This window comes from Denticeps clupeoides, chromosome 16 (genome assembly GCF_900700375.1).
Source record: "Denticeps clupeoides chromosome 16, fDenClu1.1, whole genome shotgun sequence".
NCBI classification, from domain to species: domain Eukaryota; kingdom Metazoa; phylum Chordata; class Actinopteri; order Clupeiformes; family Denticipitidae; genus Denticeps; species Denticeps clupeoides.
The window spans coordinates 10,267,288-10,281,854 of NC_041722.1; the positions used below are offsets into that span (position 1 = coordinate 10,267,288).

Below are 14,567 nucleotides of genomic sequence, written 5' to 3' on the forward strand. Positions count from 1 at the left end.
GTACAAAGAAGGGGGCTTCGCTTCTGCTCAGGAGCCATGGGAGAGAGTTGGCACCAGGCAACAGGACGGAACGGCGGAATTACGGGAATAGGTTTCAGCCAAAGGATCACACTGGAGGAATGAGTGAACGCACCCCGCTAATCTGCATTTAATTAGCAAACGGCATTTCGTTTTCTACACAGGAACGCAGGAGCGGTTATATAACGCGACTTCCGATGGGCTGGTCTCTGCTGTACTCGCAGGCATCAAAAAGGTGCACTGCTTTCTCTCCATTACAGGGCCCGGCCCCTGCAGTTAAAGCCAGCAGATAATCTGCCCCGGCTCCTGCTCACACAATTCACATTTAAGGGCATTAGAACCAAAGCACTTTTCACAACCGTTAAGAACAAGTGTGTGTGTGTGTGTGTGTGTGTGAGGTGAGAAGGAAGTCCTGCACCCCTCCCTCTTTGCCTCTCAGGTGTCTGTGTTCCTGCAGGTGCGTTTCAAGCCATTGTGTTCGGGAAGTGACACGGTTATGGAGAATATTCTGTCCTCGGTTACGTTGTATACCTGATATCCTGCAACATTCTTTGTCTTAAGCCGCGTCTTTTTGGGAGTGAGTCGATTCGAAACGTGCAAAGGGTTGGTTGCGTGTTCCTCCCAGAACATCTCCTGTGTCCACCACCCTTCCACCTCTCCCTTTCCCTCAGCCTTTTCCCTCTCCCTTCTCCCCACTCTCCTGGAACTTTCATTATAGACGGAGGGTAAAAATATAGCCCTGTGAATTTATGGCTCTCTCTCGCAGTTGCCATTAAAAATATGAACTTCTCAGACATTTGCTCTGAAACCGGAGTAGGAAAACAGAGCGACCGCAGAATTTATACAGACGCACCACAACAGCAACGGCCTGCAGAATCCAGCCTCCCACTTACCACCTCTCAGCATTAACACACAACTAGATCTGGGGGACTGCAGTGTCTCAACACACAGACTCGCTCACATATGTGTACACACACTCGCTCTTTCTCTAAAAACACCCACAAACATGTAAATCCATTCATACGCATGAAGACACACACAGACATGTGGACTCATACACAGTGGGAAATAAAAAGTGTGCACACTCCTGTTAAAATGGCAGGTTTTTATGCTGTGGAATCTTTTTGGAGCGCTTCTTCTGATTGTACCTTTCAACAATGAAATCCATCTGATGCTTTGTAAGCTCTCTGCACACCATGACCTTTGCAAGGTGCCACTGAGCAAAGCACCGTTCCCACATACTGCTCTCCGGGCACGTGTCATGGCTGCCCACAGCTCACCAAGGGTGATGGTTAAAAGCAGAGGACACATTTCGCTGTGTCACCATGTGCTGTGCTGCAGAATCTCACAATGACAGTCACTTCACTTTCACTTCACTTCACTTAGCCGAAGGTACATGCAAATAGATTTTTTTTGTGTTTGTTCCCAAAAAGATTTGTTTGCAATTAGGACTGGTTTTTAGGTCACATTAAAGGTGGGAAAAGTTTTGAAATTATTTACCATGGTATCTTTTTTCATCAAAGAATCCTGGCATTTTAACAGGGGTGTGCACACCACACACATGCATGCTCTCAATTAACATTATAACGGTAAAACCAAATATTGTGTTGGCCGCCCTCGTACCACCAAAATATCTCTGACCCATCAAGGCTCCACAGGATAGCAGCAGATGCTTGAAGATTGTGAAGCAGGGCCTCCATGGATCAGACTTGTTTTCCCAGCACATCCCACAGACGCTTGATCAGATCTGGAGACTATGAAGGCCAAGACAACATTGTGGCAAAGTGCATTGTAGTTCTAAAAGAGATCATTGATGTCAGAAAACGTTACCTTGAAAGGGTGCATATGGACTGTAAAATTCTTTAGTTAGATCAAAGAAACATCCACATGAAGAGGAAAGAACCAAAGTTTGCTGGTAGAACATTGCCCAGAGCGTCACACTAATTCTGCAGGCTTGCCTACATTCCAAATTGCATCCTGCGGCATGTGCACCCAGATACCCATGTGATCTAAAAGAAAATGACGTTCATAAGAGCAGGCCAACCTCTCCCATCGTTCCATGTTCCTGTCCTGATGATCACATGGACATTAGAGTGGACAGGAGTCAGCATGGGTTCTCTGGTGGTTCTGCTAGCTACACAGCCCCACACACAGTTCTGACATCTGTCAGTCATGGTGAAGAATAAGGTTTCCAGCAGTTAGTACTTCTCTGGGATTGGACCAGATGGGCTATATGTGCATCAGTGCCGTGGGCACCCATATCCTTACAGCCAGTTACTTATTTGGATCACATTTGAAAGGTTATAGCTACTACATATTGGGAACAGTCTTTGACAGGCAATTTGGCCCTTGACAGTGTAGCAGATTCTCATCTTATTTTTCCCACTTCCAACACATCAGATTCAAGACTGGCTACTATAACCTCAATTGAAAAGGGATTTAATTTTTTTTTTTTGGAGGAAGAATGTATAACATGAATATAAATCATATATGCACATACCCATATAACACATTCATTAGCATATGCATGGCTGCATGTGTCACATTAAATACATTTACCAAACATATTGCTGCAATGCAATAACCTTAAGAATCCATTTGTGTGAGTCAGGTATGAAAATGATAATAAGTTTCTTGTTTTTTTTAGTATTATTAATTTTTTTTTAGAATTACCTTCTAATACACTGCTGTAATCCACCATTTTTTCCAAGTTTACTTTTTGTTCGTGCCAGAATGACAGCTGCTTTTCCTGGGAAAAGGCTTGACTCCTCTCTACGCCAGATAATCTACGACAGAGCTGTGTTCAACTGCAGCACTTACATGTAGCTACATGGTGAGTCAGGGCTTTAATGCCGTCATTAACAGGGCTAATGCGCGCGCCGCCTGGGCTTTGGAGCTCGGAAATGCCAGTTTCGCTGTGACCCAGGGCACTCAGTGGGCATGTAGGATGCCAGTCTCAATAGGGAAAGCCTGTCTGAGTCTCTGCGTGGCTCAATCATACCCCTTTGCATGCAAAGACCTGGAGAGATGACTAGGTATGTCCAGTTCTGCCACACACATCACACACACAAAAAAAGGCCCCAAGACTACATCGCTCACTGTTATTAACTCAAATTACAGCAGAATAGTCAAAACCCACTTTAAGATGGAGACAGTTTTAAATCATAGGCAGGAGTTACCGTGAGCTGAATTTTTTTTTACCCCCTTCTCACAATGTAATGACACGTAAAGAGACAGCAATCCAAATTGATAAAACATGCTTCTGTTAAGTCCACACCTGTCTTTTTCCAATAACAAACCCATACAATTAAGTTCTAAACTCTCACATAAATCACTCAGGACGCTCATTTAAAGAGTCCCCTCAGGCAGCCAGACATTTGCCTTTGACTGTGCCATGTTGCAAGTTTGCGTCCTGGGAAGAAAAAAAAAACTGCATTGGTGAGAGGCAGTCTGAGGCTTTCCGAAATTCCGTCTGGATAACTGGATATACTGCAGGGCTTGCGTGAGCCTTGAACGGTAAAGAGACACCCAGACGCTATACATTGCACGTGTTTATGTTCATAGGGGATTTATTGAACATGAGATCCCTGCTAATCTCAGCTGGTGCGGGGGATCAGAATTTCACCCCTGCACATACGTTAAAACACACACGCACACGCACACACCACTGCTGGCCCAGATCCTAAGGCTGCCTCCGTTCATCTTTGAAAGTGAGTGAGTGTTGATTGATCGGCTCGCCTCACCTGATCACCCCCGGGGGGTGGGGGGAGGGATTGGGGGGGCTCTCTCTCTCCCACCTGACACCCTCACACGGAGAGGCTGCCTGCCGAGGTGCAGCCGCCACCTGTACAGATAGCAGAGTGGCACATCCACGTCAACAGCCTCGGGTCGAGGCCATTAATTACACATAAAACAATTCAGCCTTTCAAAGCTGTGTCTGTTCTAATGAGTTTAAAAAGAGACACCGCCCAGACAAAAAGAAAAGAAAAGAAAAGAACTCCCAGGCAGAAAAAGAGTTATTTCTCCAAATTGTGATTTATACGTACACTTGAAAATTAAATTAAGCCATTCTGCATTCATCAGAGTCTGGCCAAATACTGCACAACTTGGGCCAAGAGTATGACATAAAAGAAGACCATAACATTTCTATCATAATTTTTTTTTTATTATTATTCCTTTTTGGTCACATAATGCTTTTCAGAGGCCTGGAATTCTTCGAACAGCAGGACAGACAAAGCCCTCTTGCTCATAGCTATGTCTGGATTGCCTTCTCCGTCGAGATAGGAGTCAACATGTTTAGCAACATCAAAAGAAAACCTGATACCTTAAGTATAAGAAGATTAACACTTGCAGTGATCTTGGGCTTAGGCTGCTCCAAGACTTTCAACAGACTGCGCCAGAAGGGACAATTACCAATGAATTGGCACCAGCGTCTGCCGTTTATTTAACACAATCTGGCACTGTGTGTAAGCCCACGTCCTTAAGACTTCCTTTCAAGTCTCACCCCGGTATCACAGGGGTAACATATTCTGAAATTTGATGAGGGCAGACAGCAGAAGAGGGCTGCGGGAACATGCGAACAGAGAACGGAGAGAAAGGAGTGAAAAACAGGCTTCGGAAAGCGCTATTGTATCGCATTCATCCGCGCTTTTCCCTTTCCCCTTCTCTGCCTGGCAGATTACGTCCGACGCCAAGTGCATGTCTGACAGGGGGCGTCACACACGGGGCTCGGGCCTCTTATCTACCCACTACATGCCTGGCAGTGGGAGGCCAGCACTTATATTTATTCATTAACATTACCTTAATGTGGAGCTTTTGTGGGAAAGCAAAGTTGATGCTAATCTGAAACTAAAACATGTATTACATCTACAAAAAACCAAAAGTGTACACACACACATTCACAGACAAACACACATTGACATATTTGCAAGTCATACGCACAAATCCGACACTTCCGATGCTTCACTTGGCTTATTCCTCACCAAGTCTGGTAGTGCCTACAACAGAAGGGGGATGGCACGTTCGTATTAAGCCAGATAAACGTGATTGCGCTGCCTTCACGCATTCTTTATATGCTGCCAACGGGGAAGTGAGAAGGAGCAACAGACAGACAGACAGATAAAAACAAAGGGGCCTGTTCGAATGCAACAGGTGGTGTAACCCATACGTCTCCCAGAGCTATTTCATAGGGCAGCGCTGAGAGTGCAGGTGTAAATCCTTTGGGCAACTGCTGTAAATCTTCCCATTCCAAGACAGCCGAGGCAGTCATTTATTTCTCAGGTTGTCACGGAAGACAGACATTCAATATTGAGCACATTTCACTGTGAAATAATAATTGAATGGCTACATTTTGGGGCAAGTGCACTCATACAGCTGACACCAAATGCATTTTGGATAACACTTCTTTGAAATCTCCAGTATACCAATCCATGTTTCGGAGCTATCATTGTCATATACTAGGGTTAACACAATCTTGTTTGACAGTCAAGACTGCTAACACAAAAACTTGTATAATAGAGGAATTATGATTTTTGGAGAAAACAACAACCACACAATTTTTTTGTCTGTGTAATAATTTCTGATGGCCAAGAAACTAAAAAAAAAAAATTGAATGAGCCCATTGTGATAGGTGACAGCTCTCACACATGGTACTCCCTCCTTTCCTCCTTTGTTTCCCTCTGTTTCCTTTGCTCATTGCATCGTTACTGTGCTTATGTATTCACTCTCTCACTCATTTAATATCCATTACTGCGTATTGGCTGCCGGAGTCCATCCCAGGTTATTATACACACAAAGCTGGTACTGGGATTCTAACTCCCAAGTGTGAAGGTGTGAGGCCAAGTCACTAATTGCCACACCAAATTCTTATATAGTACCCTAAAATGCCTTCTGAAACAAATCTCTGCTGTAGTTATAATGATAATCACAGAAAAAACATGATTCTATGATGTGTGAGATGTTCTGCTATATTAAATCTCCCATATATATGCATGTTTAAACAGGGCACTTGACCCTGGGTTGCTCAATAAAGACTGTCGCTCTGTATAAAGGTGTCGGGGAAATGCTGTAAATGTAACTGTACATGTACACGACCATCGCCCACAATGGCTAGAGTGGAGGAGGCAAAAACTCTGCCTTGTTTCAGAACTTACTCAGTTCAGGAAAGAGTTATTGACAGGACAGAAAGTTTTTCAGCAGGAGACAAGTTGTGTGTCCAGCCATCGACTGCCAAGTGTCCTACACATCAGTCTACTGTCACCTGTGACAGGCCATAAAATAAAGTAGTCCTTCAACACACAACAACAACATGGCAGAGTTGATGGGGCTCTAACAAAGAAAGACAACTGTCTGGAAAGAACAGGCGAACACAAAGTCAAAATATGTCACAAAATGTGCTGGGAGTACTACATTTGACACTTTCTGAGAACAATCGTGACAAAACACAGAAAACGTGGTGTTGTTTGGAGAAATCCCATAGTTCCCCTACTGCTGCGCTTTGGGTCCCTCTCACCGGAACAGTCCTGACAGAAACTGCATTAGAAATGTGACCTGAAACAAGCGTCTGTTTGATCATCCCTGTAACACTTTCATTCTGTCACAAAAGGGGTACGTGATTCAGTTAATATTAAAGCGGGGATTAAATATTTTTTAAAGAAAGTGCACGCTGGTGTCGATGCATTATACATCAATTGGCTCCAAGTGACACAACCCATTAAGAAAGTAAACTGTTGCATGCATAAGACAGCCGGAAAAGAGGCCAGGCGAGGAGGAAAGTGGAGCGTGGTGCAGGCTTTTTTTTTTTTCTTTTTTTTTTTCGCGTGCTTGGTGCTGGATCATAGGCCATGAGGTGTGAAGCTGGATGAGGAGTGGAGCAATCTAATCTGCCTGCTAATTCTGTCCCCCCTCATAACCCACAGTCTCCTGGTGACCCGGACACTCAGGGTGAGAGAGGGGCATTGGCTGGGAGGGAGTGGCCCGTCCGGATGAGAGGCTGACGGAGAAGGGTGAGGGAGGTATGTGTGAGCGTGAGACCCGGGCCTCTCTGACACCTCATTAAGTCACCGGCGGCCCAAACCTAAACAAATTCAGGACAATTTGAAAGCCTGGCAGCGGGATAATGGCCCTCTCATTACTTCACTTCTCACTGACAGCCTGGCCGGCTTCACCTCGTCCACTAGCCCGACACAAAGCTACCTTGTGGAGTCCGAAGACACAGCTTCCTGGTGTTCCATCTAGGGTCCGGTCCAGGGACAATGACCTCTGGCTGACCAACGTTGAGACTAAGAATGACCCTGTAGCACACAGCCTGTGACAGCCAGGTTACACTCCTCCTGGGCTACTCAGTGACCTGCGTGCCTGAGGTTTACACTGGATTCACACAGCGCCGGCATGTCCCTCCATTAACTGCAGGGGAAAGCGACACCACACCCGGTTATTACACGATTATGACATGACAGTTCTCATTTTTCACCATTAAGAGTCGAAGAGGAGACAGTGTCAGGTTTTCGGCCGAGATGGATAGAATGATACGGACTGGAGGCAGTGGGAGGGAGAGTTGTAGAGATAGATCGACGCGAGAGAGAGAGGGGGAAGAAGCTTGGGGACAAACACTCACAGAGCAGTGCTGAGCTTGCTAATGCGGTGGCTCGACACAGGAGTCGCTGTAAATACGATCTCGCCCTGGAGCACGCCAGACTTTACCATGGAAACGGGGGGTCAGATACACAACAGAATCAATAAACCACCCTGTGCCCAATGCCTTTGGCACGCAGGCAGACTTGAGCACACAGTGGTCCAAAATAAGTTTCTGGCTTTCAGGTCCAGCATGTGGACTGCAGAGTGTACGGTGGGGAAAGGCCATAAAAAAAGAGACTTAGATGTACCCTGCTCAGAGCAGCCTTCAGTGATCTAAGGTTTGTTTTAACCACACATTAAAAAACAAGACCCAACAGGGCTGAGAATAAAAATGTGCACTTAGATCTTCAACGATCTGTAGACAAAACTAGAATCATAGGTGATGTCCAGAAAACTATATGTTTGCTGTTTTCAAGCTTGTATATCTTTCACATTTTCTAGTGCAGTTCAAAAAATATAATGAATATAATGAAAAAGTTCATTTTTTCTCATGGAATAATTCAGAAAATGTTACATATCCACGCATAACTTTCAGATGGTTGATATTTTTGTGTTGTTTAGGTTTTTTTTTGTTATTGATTGTGCCAGATTTCGGACTTCCACGGGCTTTCGACCATAATAAACATAAACCAAATATATTTGTTAAAATGTAAAAAAAAATGTAAAATGTGTTATGTCATGAATATAGCATGTGCAATGATTTGACTTTCTGAATTAAATTACAAAAGGTAATTACCCATGAATTCATGATAACATGATAATATGTTAAATAATAATAAAAATATTGCCAGACCCACTTCTCAATACCTGAATTCAAACTGAATTCAGAACAGAATTCTGAACAGAAACAGAACTGGAACCTATGCTGGAAGCAAGGCTTTTCAGTTTCATGTGCATGGTGTATGTGTGTGTGCTCGTGTGTGTGTCTCTGTGTGTGTGTGTGTGTGTGTGTGTGTGTGTGTGTGTGTGAGACTTACTCGGTTACACAGAAGCTCTCATCCCTCATCACAGTCTCAAATGTTGTGTAAGCTCAGCATTTTTTATCAGATCCCGCAGAAATTAACCTTCAGGCATAATTACATTATTAACACCTCACCTTACCAACAATTACCAGGGAAAATATATATCCACCTTCTGCTTCTATTAATTGCGGTTTGAAGCAAGATGTCATGGCGTATGGATTTTCTGCCAAGCGAGGCGTGTGCAACTGTCCTTATCCCGTTCAGAGAGGATTCCGATCTGAATAATTCATTACAAGGTATGAGCCAGGGAGGAAGCTGGGGCTGCTGGGAATTTAAAGGCATTTATGTTTGTCACCCAAATCAGGTCGTCTCTTCACCATCTCAGGCAAATCCGAAGCGACTAAGGGGAGTGGACGATGACACTTCTCACAGAGGATTCAACGCCTAGAGGATGCTTACACTGCCTGCCTAGAGTTGCTAGTGGGGGGCAGGTTTGGTGCATGAGTCCCAAGACAAACAATGTCTGGAATACTATAGAGAATATACAAAACTAAATAACAGAAAAATCAGGGTAATAAAATTAATATCAGAAGAAAAACGTAGATAATAAAGAATTGATGTGCTTTGTTTTCGCATGATTTCTAAAATGGTGCTTATCATGAAATACACACAAATGATATGACACAGCACAGCCCCGGATTCTCCGCACGTTTGCCATAGCTGTCTGGGGCTTGTCTTTCAGTGTGGAGGGGAATGGCGTGGCCAGGACAGCTACTTGCTGGCTGGCAGAAAAAGACGGGGGTAAGGGATATTCAGACTGGCCTTGCTGTGGGGGTGAAAGGCCACAGTGTCGCTGATGTGAGCCACGGAGGTGCAGACAGACATAGAGCAGATCACTCTCTCTCTCTCTCTCTCTCACACACACACACACACACATTTCATCCATCATGGAAAAACACAAACACACACACACAGTTCATACATTTCACATTTTAATAAAAACCCATTTTTCTGGTCCTTAGACCAGGCAAAATTTTGCTGAATTATTTTGGCTGTGAAAAACAACACATTTATTTAATGGTAGTCCATTTATGGAGATAATGTAAATTAATAATTATACAAATTACACATGACACACAAACACACATGACAACACATGGCCTGTGTGGTAAAAATCCTATCCTCTGAGAGAACTAACTGTGGGTCCTTCCCCCAGACACTGATCCACAGTCCCGGAAACACTCGGGGTGATGTGAAGGGTTAAATGATTATGGAAAAGCGGGAGAGTCGGTTCTAAACTACTAAACTCACTCTTCTGTCACACTGTTCCCCTTGTCAGCAGCTCAGTGGTGTGTGTGCCACTCTCTCACATACCCACACACACACACACACACACACACACACACACACATATATCTGTGGCTTTCATCTGAAGAAGGTCAGAAGCACTTAAATGACATCAGCACTTGAATCTTGACCCCGACTCTCCCACAGCAGCACAGACACCATCGCTAAGCTCCCCACTCAAGACGACCTTACTGATAAACACACTTCCCTTTCATTTCAGCTCCTGTTCTAACGGTTTATTTGTGGCAACAGTCTGGACCAACCGTCTGGACAGACTCCAGACGCTGCCTTTAGGGATGAAACATACAAGAAATAAACGAAATAAATACATATATACCGATGTGGTCGTTCTGACCCACACCCGGCGAGAACATCTACACAAGCCCAGCCTCAGTGTTTTGTCTGAAACTGTTGTCTACACATGTTAACGACGCACTGGCGAGAGGAAAGCGTGGTGTGAAGGTGGAAAAGAACGGGGGAAGAATGTGCGGGGGCCGCGGCGGTGCAGGGGAGGGCGAGACAGGGGTGGATACTCCTTATTTGAAGATTACAGTCTCTGCTGTCTGCTACAGATTTGCAGCACTCCCTGGCCCAGGAGGCCCAAGAAGCACTTACATTAGAAAAAAAGTTAGAAAAGAAATATATATATATCATAAACAAACAAAACCAGGAAAGAGAGATAAAAGGAAGGAGGGAGACAGAGCGAGGGGCTTTGAGGATAAGAAAAGGTGGGGTATCGAACAGCCATTGACAAACACAATAGAAATTTTATACGTGATGTGAGAGGCTCATCTATAATTTATCATCGGGCCAAATGTGAGTGACGGCAGTGTGGATGGGGAACACACAATATTGATTAGAGCGAGAGAGTGAAAGAGAGAGAGGAAGAAGGGAAGAAAAGGGGAAAAGTGCGGCCTTCTAAGAGAGCGCTGCCAGGGGGACGCAGCACAGGAAAGCCATTAAGGATGGCAGTGTTACCAGACACTGGCAGACGAGCCGAGGGTGCAGGGTGAGGGGGGAAGAGAGAGAGAGAGAGAGAAAAAGAGAGTGCAGTCACACAAGTCCCAGCCCCCGCCCTTCCACTCCCTCTTGTCCCCCAAATCAATACTACCATGTCAAAACATAAAATGCATGCTTTTGCTCTTAAGTAAAAGGTGTCTAAGATTTTTAAAAGCATTGATTTGAGACGGGTCGATGGAAATCAAGGCATATTTCCCTGTGCAAAGAGGGGCAATAACACTCGGCTGATAATGGCCCGACAGAAGGGTCCTGCACCGCCCTGTTAGCGCAGCTCTGTTCGGATTACTGCTGGAGGTCAAACTGACGTGGGGTCAAGGATTCAAGTGCTCCCACTCTCTGCTCATGCCTCTGCCCAGATTCGTCTGGGGAAGGTGGAGGGGGTGAGAGAGGAGGTGGTGCCGGATCTTGCACAGGTGCCTGGGAGAGAGACACTTTACACATTAGAGTAAGGAAACGTCTAGACGGCCATGTTCACCTTGGCCTCCGGGGACGGGTGAGGTAAATGGAACATGGCCGAAATGGATATTTACTCCTCTTCTGTTCACCTCAAGTAAGGAAAGACACCAGAGTTCTAAAAAAAAAAAATAATATTAATAATTTCAACAATATGTGTGTAGTCTCTAAATCAACGTGTTGCAGATTAATGCAGCATTAGTCATTAATAGTGCATCTTCACTGGGTGACAGGGCGTTGGCCTGCTTAGCATTATGGGCAGGCCACAGCCGCTAGTTTTCCAAATGGTGCAGAGAGATACAGCATCACATACATTTAGCTCATAAAGCATATAAAAACAACCTTGTGCAACACTACTTTTTTTTTTAAACTCAAATAGACAAATATAACACAAATAAGCCATTTATGATAGTATGTTCTCATCTACTTTACTATGTAATAGCAATAAACTGCATATAATAAACTTTTATATCATAACAATAAAATGAATAAAGGGAAAATATGATAAGATATAACAACAATAAAACATCTGTGCATCAAACAGCTGTAAGAAATAAATGGTATAATCATAAAAGATTAATCAACTTTAATGTTACAGTAAAAAGGACCTTATGGCCTGCTGGCCGTATGGAATCCTCCACTAAAATGATGGAGACCATCACCTATAAACAGAGGAGATGCTCAAAGAGAAAAAAAAAAGAGAGAGACAAACCAAAAAAACAAATCATGTCCCATAATCAGAAACAAATCTCCTACCAGCCACATCAAGCACTCTGCCAGCGTGCATCCATGTGCCTCTGGTTGCGCCGCCAGTTAGCGGTGGAGCCACAAGAGCCAGAATTTGAAGACAATGGGAAACATGGCAGTAACTGGCCGGGCCCTGGGCGCGGCTCGGCTCCAGAGCATGGCCGCCGAGGAGCATGACAGCATTCAGCAGTTCCTGGAAAACAAACGGCGGCAGGGTGCCCTCTGTTTGGTGGCTTCCTTTTCCAGAAAAGTCAGGCTGCGACCTCCTGCGAGACCCCGGCAGGGAGCGAGTGGGAGCGGGCGAAAGAGAGGGAGCTTTCTCCCAGCGTACCTAAGAAGGGACATGAAAAGCATTCTTGGCTGGACGCCTGTGCTTCTTGTAACCTGACCTTGTTTCGAGCGTTCGGACGGCTCGGAAGCGTTGTTTACTTCGGTGACCCCTGCAATTAATAGCTGTAGCCGCCGTGATTCGGCCAGCGCGCAAGGAAGCGGGAAGAAAGAAACGTGACTTTGAGCCATCTGACTCTGGACACCCGATCCGGGCGCGGGCGCGGTGATGACGGGCGGCTGTGCCACTGTGTTATTTGATGAGGGGCTTGAGCAGCGGGTTCCTGACTGACTCACCGTCGTCTCGGCAGAGAGATGACCAGAGCTGACAGGAGGGGAGGCGGGGGGGGAAGGACCCCGGGGGTGGGGTCTAGCTTTATTTCCTGTCCGCTTGCCGTGTTAAGTGTGGGTTTCGTGGCAGGGAAACGCCGCGCTCTTTCTTTCTCTTGCGCGCAGTCTCACACTCACACACACACACACACACACACACACACACACCAGATTTTGACAGCAAAGCCAGCAGGTACATAGAGGCCCAGTGTGTGTGCTTTATAATCATTACCACACACAACAGGGGAAAGCAAGTAAAGGGGAAATGGGTAGAAACTGGATTTGGAAAACACACGTCTCCAGTTCTTAAAGACGATCCTACGCAAATAGCTTAGCGGGTGGAGGGATAGAAGAAAAAAAAAAAAGCTTAAACAAAGAACAAAGCGTGCCAGGGCCCGTTTATTTCAAGAATGGACGTCTGACAGCCTGCAGCCGAAACCAAGTTCCACCATTTAATCCAAAGCAGAATGACAGTGGCTGCCACCGTCGAGTGGCTCCAAACTCCGTATCCATATTAATAGAAGTCGTTTCCAAAAAAGCCACAGCAGATAATTGCCCGGCCGCAGATAAAGGCCGCGTCTGCTAGCAGGCTCATGGATGCAGATGTTGCGTGGGCGATTTAATCGCCGCAGCAACAGACGCACTTGTGTTGCACCCCCTGTCATTAAAGCCGTGCCCGGTGGATGCACGAATCAAAGATTATTTGAGGAATTAGGATATGAAAAGCGAGTTAGCTCAATTAAGGAAATGAAATTGTGTACATTAGACGGCTCGTGTACTACCAGCGGTGAGCATTAAGCCGGCGAGCCCGAGCATAATAAAATCTGAGAATCGCTCTCTAATTGAAATACACTTAAAAAGGATCATGCTGACAAATGCGATTGTATCGGGGGTAGTGGGAGTGTGCATAATGCGCGCACACACACACACACACACACACACACACACACCCTCCTCTTCTACTCGTTAAACCCAATGAAATTGAAACAGCAGCTTCCTGATAGCATCTGCGGGCAGCGACGCATTCACGAACCAGGTAATCAATTTGGAGCAAGCTCATGAGGAGCAGCGTTAAAGAACACTTAAAGATCAAAGCAAATGAGGGGCAAAGTGCAGATAACAAGTCGTCACGACGTTATCAGCACGCACACTCCCACCGACTATTCGTTTCCCGGGTAGCTAATAATACCGAACATGCAGCGGTATTATAAAGTTCGCCGGCGTGGGGGGGGGGGGGGGCGAGGGTGTGTATAGCCTGTTCGGCACACTGGAGTAACATTTAGGACTAATATAAGACACGGGGCCTGCGGTGAGACGAGTCGTGTGGGGCTTGTATTATTTATGTGGAGGATGGCTGCGTGGCTGGATGGGGCCGTCTGTGCTCTTCTCCAGCAGTGTGGATCGTTCCTGGCTGTCTGAGCTCAGCGGTTCAGAACTACGGCTGATTTACTGCCGGGGCCACACCAATCTGACGAATTGGGGGGGGGGCATTGGTGTAGACAAAGAGAGAGAGAGAGAGAGAGAGAGAGAGAGAGAAGCATTTCTTACAGGCCATGGCTTGTTGTGTGTTATTTAATGGCCACCACCTATTTACTATTGTGTGTCGAGGAATCAAAACCTGCGTGAAGTGTGAATGGCAGAAATTTAGGTGTGGCGGATCTAATCATTTTCTCTACTTTACTTTTCTTGGCAGACGCTTTTATCCAAAGCGACTTACAAGAGGAAGAC

The 14,567-nt window shown here is 45.5% G+C and overlaps 1 long non-coding RNA gene across 1 annotated transcript; it reads right to left on the reverse strand.

Moving 5' to 3' along the window:
- Window positions 1-9,594: 9,594 nt before the first annotated feature.
- On the reverse strand, window positions 9,595-12,471 carry LOC114765662 (uncharacterized). The gene is made up of 2 exons (XR_003742697.1): window positions 12,192-12,471; window positions 9,595-11,553 (listed from the first exon to the last, which is right to left on the reverse strand). It is a non-coding gene; the product is annotated as an uncharacterized LOC114765662 (long non-coding RNA).
- Between the last annotated feature and the right edge of the window lie 2,096 nt (window positions 12,472-14,567).